Here is a 6,000-nt window from a genome sequence, read left to right on the forward strand (position 1 = left end):
GTTACAGGAGAATGGAGAAATTTACACAACACAGAACTGCACGCATTGTATTCTTCACCTGACATAATTAGGAACATTAAATCCAGACGTTTGAGATGGGCAGGGCATGTAGCACGTATGGGCGAATCCAGAAATGCATATAGAGTGTTAGTTGGGAGACCAGAGGGAAAAAGACCTTTAGGGAGGCCGAGACGTAGATGGGAGGATAAGGGAACTGTGCCTATTATCGCACATGCGCCTAATATCGCACCCCATGGTTTATGAGCTCAGAGCAGGCATAAGACCCTGAATGGAGTAGTAGCTTATTCAGTTCAATTAAAAGAAGCGTTAGCGCCCGCAGATGGATTGCTACGGGCTTCAATACATACTACACGCCTTGAGTTTGAAATAGGCGATGGGAAAGTATTTGTAGTGTGTGGTGTTCGGGACGAGTATACTGCCAACGGTAAGGAGCAAAACTTTTATACACTGTTAGTTTGATTAAGTTAGTCGTGTAATATTTTTAATCAGCTATGGAAATATTATAAACTTTTTATTTTTATTGGAACAAGCTATTATGTTTCATGTATGTTATTTGCCCAATATCGCACACTTACTGTTTTCCTATTATCGCACAGTGCGATATTAGGACGATGTTATAGCAAACTAATATAATCCTACAATGAATCTGATAATTCGAAGGTTCTTAAAAAATTGCCATTGCAGATTAATCCAAAATGTCGTAAGCTGTGGAAAGAGGAGGTTATGAAGGTTGCAATCATATCAGTTAGGAACAAAGTGATGGGATTGCAACGTGTTTCCAATACTTTCAATGTTCCCAAGTATACTTTAAAAGATAAAGTCAATAACAAAGAGGGTGTATATAAACTAGTGAGCACGAAACTTGGTATAAAACCTGTACTTCCATTTGAACTGGAAGATTCTTAGGTTTCATATTGCTTAGAAATGGAGTAGCGATTTTATGGTTTATCTGCAAAGGACTTAAAAACTATGGCTTTTCAGTTAGCATTTATGAAAGGTCTGAACCACCCATTTTCGAAGAACGATGAAGCCGCAGGACGGAAATGGCTGCACAGTTTCTTGAGAAGACACCAGGAATTGAGTCTCCGGAAACCACAAAGCACGCCTATGGCAAGGATCAGAGGTTTCAATCAGGAGAACGTAATTAATTTTTTTGGCATTTGGGAACCATTGATGAACACTGTCAACCATTCACCAAACAGACTGTACAACTGTGACGAGACAGACTTGACAGTGATTCAACACAAAGGCAACAAACTAGTTAGTCTGAAAGGTAAGAGGCAGGTTGGATCTGTATCTTCAGCAGAGAGGAGATCTTTAGTGACTGGATTGACATAAATGAGTGCAGCTAACCATTTCCTGCCCCCGTTTTTGGTTTTTCCTAGAGTCAACATGAAAGCCGAACTTTTGGATGGAGCACCAAATGGTAGCTTAGCGGTCTGTCACAAATCTGGCTGGATTCAGAATGAAAGTTTTGTTCAATAGTGTCATCACATTCTCAGCAATGCGAAGCCTACCAAAGATGACCCAGTAATTCTAGTGTTAGATGGGCATTATTCCCACACTAGAAATGTTGAACTCCTCGAACTAGCACGTGTTAATGGTGCTCATATTGTGTGCTTACCTCCACATTGCACGCATAAGATGCAACTCTTGGGTGTGGCATTCATGCTACCTTTCAAAACTTACTATGCTCAAGCAATTGAACAGTGGCTCAAACAAAATGCAGGCAGAGTAGTGACTCACTACCAGGTTGGTGTGCTATTGGGAGAAGCTTTCAATAAAGGAGCAACTGTTGCTGTAGCTACAAATGGCTTCAGAAAAACCGGTCTGTATCCTTGCAACCGCCATATCTTCAGCGACTTTGAATTTCAAGAAGTTTCACCTAATACCCATGAAGCAAGTGATCATTCATCTGAAGCTTTACCAAATAGATTAGATGATGCCAACGCTTCCCAACCTCGGCCAGGCTCTAGCAGTATCAACGGGCCAAAAACTCCACAAAATTAGTCGAGTGGCAAACTCTATCTTTTGTTACACCTGCTGACATTTCACCAATTCCTAAAATAACTTACAACAAAAAAGTCCAACTAATAAAGGACGTAAACGTGGTTCTGCTGCTCTACTAAAAAGTTCACAATATAAAAACGAATTGGCTGATGATTAAGAGGCGTTCAGAAGAAACAGACTGATAAAGTACCTACTCAGAGGAAGAGACAGAAAAAACAAAGTCAGGTATCGTCAGATTCAGAAGACGAAGAGTTGGATGAGCCAGTATACATCTCCATTGATAATGGAGATACCGAAAATGATGCAGAATGTCTATATTGCAACGAGAAGTTTTCTTTTGACAAGAGGGGAGAAAAATGGAACATATGCACTAAATGTGGAATTTGGTGCCATGAAGAGTGTTCTGGGGATGATGACTACAAAAGTTTCATTGTGTTATTGTTTGGAAAGTTAGATTTAGTTCTCTAAATATCTGGATTATGTTTAATTAACAAACATTCTATAGCTTGCAAATCAAGCGTTCAGGTATAACTCCCTGTAAATTTATTTGAATAATTTCGAGGGAAAAATTGTTCCGGGGCCGGGTATCGAACCCGGGATCTTTTGTACGTTAAACCAAAGGTCCCGGGTTCGATACCCGACCCCGGAACATTTTTTCTCTCGAAATTATTCATTCTATACCTTGATAGCTGAATATGTAGTTATTTACTGGCAAACACAGTGTATCAGAAAGTCTTATAATTTCCGTGTTGCATTCGTATGTTATTAAAAAACATGTTTTGTGCTTAAATACAACAGATATTTAATAAATATGTAATAAAATTTGTTTCTATACAATAAACTTAACATTTGTCCTATGTATTTTTCACAAAATGAGGGGTGCGATATTAGGAGCACTATTTCTCCTTATACTGTTTTTGCAATTTTTCTTTTGTACTTGAAAAACAAATGTAAAATAAAAGTAATTTTTAAATTTGACCTCACTGATATAAGTATAATAAACCCGTATTAAAAATCCGTATTTATTTCAAATTTATGTAATATATTAATACTTGAAAAACTACTTTTTCAAAATGGGTGCGATATTAGGCACACTTCCCTTAATATTAAAATGGATTTGAGGGAGGTGGGGTGTGATGATAGAGACTGGATTAATCTTGCACAGGATAGGGACCGCTGGCGGGCTTATGTGAGGGCGGCAATGAACCTTCGGGTTCCTTAAAAGCCATTTGTAAGTAAGTAAGTAATCACAAACAATTCATCAGTTGAGCTATACACACTACTATACAATTACAGCATATACAATTCATCAATTGAGCTATACAGACTACCATAGACCTATAATGCCAATAAGTCACGAACACCAAAGCTAATAAAATATTACAGACTATGTATTTATTATTATTGTTAGAAATTGTTGCCACTACACTATACTACCGCTTTCATTGTAATTTGTTGTTATTATGATGTCCATCCTTTCTTCTATCATTGTGGCTTCTATTACTTATATAAATAGTTATCTTCCCACTAGAAGACGATGGGTTGGCCTTCTTTTCTGAACTTTATGACTGATAGAAACAACACTTCCACACCCTCTATCTTCACGAAACAGATTAAAAATTTTGTAGTCAGCAAATTTGTAAAATTTTAAAATATCAGCAATCTGAAAAGATTCTTGTATTCATATTATAGAAGGCTTTTTGTCCTGAACTTCTTGCTTTAATAAATCCATTTTGTTTCTTAAAGACCTAGAGTTCCTTTGTAAAATTTTTAGAGTGTGTATATCTTTTTCGTTAATGTTGCTTTTTCGTTTTAAATGTACTACCCAATGAGACATGGAATTTATTCTTTTTAGCCTCATTTTTTATATTACAGAGAATGGATTTTGCTTCTGCATTGGACTGACGCCATACTTCAATCCTTTTGGTATTATTTTTGCCTCTTTGTCTCATTATATGGTTCTTTTCACCCCACCTCTGGCTACTAGCAACAGGCATCTATAATGAACACTCATCAAAATACCCCTCATTTCTCGTGAAAAACAACAACTGAATAGACTACAGTGGACTATAGTGGACTTTATGTTGTCAACAAACAGCTGGATACATTAAGAAGATTGATTGATGACTGATAGAAACAATATTCTTTGCCTCTCGATAAGAACATCTTTATTTTTCCTCGTCTTTTTACACTTGCATCCTAACTCTTTTAAAACACTCTTTAAACTAGTACTACCCCCTAAATGGTGGATGATTTCGCGTAGAATAGGTCTTTTGAAATCGACGTTTCTTCCCTGGTGCACTCACTGATGTTCCTTCAGCTCCATGTTATTTTTGTTCAGGCAAAATCGTCTCCACTATTTTAGAGACATCTTGTTTTCCTCTGCTACTGTCTGTACCTTATTTTTTGACTACTCTGTTTATTTTTTCATAAAATTATATACATTGAGAACGATCTTTCTTGGGATTAATCGTAAAACAGCAAACGCCAGTAGGGGAAGTTATCCCCACCCTTGCCATTCGGCACCTCGCTCGCCTGCTCTCTCTCTCTCTCTCTCTCTCTCTCTACTATCTGCCCCACTTCGGTGGATCACTGCCTACCACCTCGCATGTATTTCATATTTTACAACACAACACAATACAACCAAATTAATGTGCATTAGACAACAACCACATACGTACTAAGACATATCCAACGACACACATTGCATTATGGCAGTTCCCTTGAACATAAATAGATTCATTTTCTCTTCTATCACCAACTCGTCTCAGTAGCCAAGAGGTCTAAAGCGTGACCAAAAAGCGTGAAGATCAACGGATCGAATACTACTTACTTACTTACTTACTGGCTTTTAAGGAACCCGGAGGTTCATTGCCGCTCTCACATAAGCCCGCCATTGGTCCCTATCCTGAGCAAGATTAATCCAGTCTCTACCATCATATCCCACCTCCCTCAAATCCATTTTAATATTATCCTCCCATCTACGTCTTGGCCTCCCCAAAGGTCTTTTCCCCTCTGGCCTCCCAACTAACACTCTATATGCATTTCTGGATTGGCCCATACGTGCTACATGCCCTGCCCATCTCATACGTCTGGATTTTAAGTTCCTAATTATGTTAGTTGAAGAATACAATGCGTGCAGTTCTGTGTTGTGTAACTTTCTCCATTCTCCTGTAACTTCATCCCTCTTAGCCCCAAATATTTTCCTAAGAACCTTATTCTCAAAAACCCTCAATCTCTGTTCCTCTCTCAAAGTGAGAGTCCAAGTTTCACAGCCATACAGAACAACTGGTAATACTGTATAACTGTTTTATAAATTCTAACTTTCAGATGTTTTGACAGCAGACTAGATGACAAAAGCTTCTCAACCGAATAATAACAGGCATTTCCCCTATTTATTCTGCGTTTAATTTCCTCCCGAGTGTCATTTATATTTGTTACTGTTGCTTCAAGATATTTGAATTTTTCCACCTCTTCGAAGGATAAATCTCCAATTTTTATAATTCCATTTCGTACAATATTCTGATCACGCGACATAATCATAAACTTAGTCTTTTTGGGATTTACTTCCAACACTATCTCTTTACTTGCTTCAAGTAGAATTTCCGCGTTTTCCCTTATCGTTTGTGGATTTTCTCCTAACATATTCACGTCATCCGCATAGACAAGAAGCTGATGTATCCTGTTCAATTCCAAACCATCTGTGTTATCCTGAACTTTCCTAATGGCATATTCTAGAGCGAAGTTAAAAAGTAAAGGTGATAGTGCATCTCCCTGCTTTAGCCCGCAGTGAATTGGAAAAGCATCAGATAGAAATTGGCCTATACAGACTCTGCTGTAAGTTTCACTAAGACACATTTTAATTAATCGAACTAGTTTCTTGGGAATACCAAATTCAATAAGAATATTATATAAAACTTCTCTCTTAACCGAGTCATACGCCTTTTTGAACTCTATGAATAACTGATG

This window comes from Periplaneta americana, chromosome 11 (assembly GCF_040183065.1).
Source record: "Periplaneta americana isolate PAMFEO1 chromosome 11, P.americana_PAMFEO1_priV1, whole genome shotgun sequence".
NCBI lineage: Eukaryota > Metazoa > Arthropoda > Insecta > Blattodea > Blattidae > Periplaneta > Periplaneta americana.